Genomic DNA, 3,561 nt, shown 5'->3' on the forward strand with positions numbered 1-3,561 from the left:
TCTGCTTCTCTGTCTTCCTCTACCCCACCCCCCATTTGTACTCTCTCAAATAAATAAATAAAATATTAAAAAAAAAATAAAGTGCAAGTGGTCTAACAATTCTACATGTGTTGACAGAGTAGACAATTATTATCAAGATATAAAGAGCTTTATATTATAAGTTTCCATTTCAAAATAAGATGATCAGGTCTCTGGGAGCAGGACAGGACATTGGGGCAGACAGCACAGAGAAGATTTCATGGGAAACTTTGTGCACACAGACCTTGCACCTTAATAGTCACCCTTGGTGACTGCAGCACCCTTTGTTTCTTTCCCTCTATCATGAGATCTGGCAGCCAGAAATGAACCATATCTATTCTCAAGATATATGCCAGAGAGATCTTTCACCCTCATGGGAATCCGACTATTTAACTTGATCTCTGTACCTCAAAAGTGACTCAGCTGGTGTTTAAGAGGCCTGAGAGTTCCTAGACAATGATAAAACATGCTATATGGTGAATGGTGTCTCAAAGGCTGTGAGCACATCTATAAAACTATTGCATCTACTCTGATTAGCAGGAACCTAAATAGGAGAAGAATGAGAAACTAATGATAATGACAGATAGAATGGAAAATAAGTCTAAATGTGATTCTCACTCCTTCCCGGGAATTTCTCTGGCTGTCTGCAAGGCTGGAGCCATTGAGAATGAGGTGCCCCTCTACCTCTACATTGCTGTCTTGGGTGACAACTTTAAAGTCATAATATGATCAACAGTGTTGGCAATGAACTGGCCATACAGGAGTTTACAATCCTCTCATTTGGTGCATCAAACCTCAAGAAAGCCATGTGCATCGGAGCAGAGGTTCACCACAATCTGAAGAATATCGTCAAGAAGAAATATGGTAAAGATGCCACCAATGTGGAGCATGGATGCATGTTTACTATTAACATCCTAGAAAATAAAAAAGCAGCTGCTGAAGAATGAGATCAAGATAACCACTTACACCCATAAGGTTGTCATTGGCATGGACATTGCTGCCTTGGTGTTCTCCTGGGCAGGGAAAGTGTGATCTGAACTTCAGGTTGTCTGATGACTCCAGTAGGTACATCACAGCTGACAAGCTGACCAACCTGTTCAAATTCTTCATCAAGGACTAACCAGTGATGTCTATAGAACATCGCTTTAAAAAGGTGACTTGGAAGCTCAAAAAAAATTCACAGCCAGGACAGGAATCTAGGTGATAGAGAATGGTCTCAACAGTTACCAACTGTTTGAGTTTGAGTTACTAACTGTTTCAGTTACCAACTCAATACAGATTTCCAAGATTTCATAAGTGAGAAAGTTTGCAACTACCTCCTGCTTAAAGTAAACCAAATTGGCTCTGAGCCCAAGTCTTTTCAGGCATGCAAGTTGATCCAGTCCAATGCATGGGACTTCATGGTGTTTTATCTCTCTAGGGAGACTGAAGACACATTCATTGCTGGCCTGGTGGTGGGGTTCTGCTCCAGGCAGATTAAAACTGGTACACTTTGCCGATCTGAGCACTTGGCCAAGTACAAGCCAGCACCTCAGAAATAAAGAGGAACTGGTCAGCAAGGCTAAGTTTACTGGCAGGAACTTCAGAAACCCCATGTGAACATTAGAGCTCCTGAGTCCTTCCGTCACTATTGGAATGATTAGACCTTTGCTCCTGATGTTCCAACGGACAGCTCAAGGTCCCAACTGATAATTGCAAGGCCCTTAGTAGTTAACTCCCCTCTTTCATCCATGTGATGTTCTCTCACTGATTCTTTAAAAGTGCTATAGGCCAATTTGACCATCTGGAACCCTCTTGGAAACTCTAACTCTGTAATCACGTGATTGGCTCAACACTCTTTTTCTCACCTTGCTTCTCATCAAGTGTCTGGAGCCATGTGTATCCACAGTGTAATCTCAGAGGTGTCTACGGGCAAGATCCCCAATCATTTTGTGTACAAAAAAAAAAAAGAAAAGGCCTCAGTGACCAATTAAAAAAAAGAAGAAATTCAATTAGGTTATGAAAAAACATATTTAATTAGTACAAATTAATTTCAGAGAGAAATTTCAAGTAAAACAATTTTTACTCAGTACTAAAAAAATCTAACCATGTTTTGAGACATAATGATTTGCATGTGCAACTGTGACATCTTAATTTTTTAAATTTTTTATTGTGAGTTGTAATATAGATGAAACTATATAGACCACAACCATACAGCTTCATGATTTTCACACAAATTCCTGTGTAATCACAAACAGGTCAAGAATAGGTCTTTACCAACATTCTAAAAGTCCCTTAATGTTCCTTCCAATCACAGTCTCCTCTCTTTCTCCAAAATAAACACTATCCTGATTTCTAACGCAATACTGTAGTCGTGGCTGCTTTGTACTTTATCTAAATAGAATTATATAGTATCCATTCATTTGGATCTAACTTTAATTACTTGACATGCTATTTGTATGATCCATCCTCATTTCTGAGTTGTTTCTTTTAGTTCATGTGTTTTCATAGCTATATAATGTCTCATGTAGTAATATATCAAAATTTATAAATCCCCTCATCTATTCATGAACACTTGGGTTATTTGGAATTTTGGCTATTAAGAATATTATAAAACATCAAAAACATCAACATAAAACATCAAAAAACACTCTTGAATATGAAATCCTCATACATGTGCATGTATTCCTGTTGTTATAGGATTTAATTAACTAATCAAATCCTATTGCTAACTCTAACACAAATCATAAGATTCTAGGAATGCAAAAGTGGGGAGATTCTATACATTGAGTTGAAATTCGGAAGATCTATGCACCAGGAATCAAAGTGAACAGAAAAAAACATGGCCATTAAAGGGACTGTAGCATAGCTTTGAAACATCTCCCATCCCTGAAATAAGCTTCATTGTGTTAACTGACCAAAATTATCTATCAAATATTATCAGTACAAGCATAATTGACAAAACAACTCAGGTCAAAGTCCTACAGATAGGCCTACATAAGTGAGCAAATGTATCACCTGTTTAGTAATTGTCACTTTGCCAAAATACCAAATAATAAAACCAAAACCAAATAAAAAACAGAAAACAATAAAAATCCTATATCCTATCCTTAGTCATCCTATTGCTTACATTTCATCCTAATGAAAAGAAAAGCCATAATAACTGGCTTGGTAAATAGGCCTGGGCCTGACAACACAGGCTCCCTCTCACTGAGTCTGTAATATTGCCACTGAATGCTGAATGCTCAACCAATCCCCAGTAGAGACTAAGGTGAGCCTTAGGTATGGCGCCATCCTTGGAGGAGTTCAGCTAGCCAATGTGATAGATTGTGATAGATTGATTACATTGGATCCTTCCTACCCTTGAAGAGTAAATAATTCATCTATTTTGGATTGTTATATGTCCTAGGTGATGAAGACCTACCTTAAAGCTGCCTCAGTTTGGCTATTTAGACAGGTTTCTTCCAGACTATAGGCCCCTGACCTACCTTTTTTTTTTTTTTATAACATTTGCTTTCAATTGTAAATTTTGTTTTGTCCCTTTGAAATGTGTGTAAATTTTCT

General features: G+C 37.8%; 1 pseudogene; it reads left to right on the plus strand.

Annotated features, from left to right (window-relative positions):
* Positions 1–354: 354 nt before the first annotated feature.
* LOC118022467 lies at positions 355–1,617 on the plus strand (annotated as a pseudogene).
* Positions 1,618–3,561: the final 1,944 nt, after the last annotated feature.

The sequence above is a fragment of the Mirounga leonina genome, unplaced genomic scaffold, assembly GCF_011800145.1.
Source record: "Mirounga leonina isolate KUSES-001 unplaced genomic scaffold, KU_Mleo_1.0 Mir_176, whole genome shotgun sequence".
NCBI lineage: Eukaryota > Metazoa > Chordata > Mammalia > Carnivora > Phocidae > Mirounga > Mirounga leonina.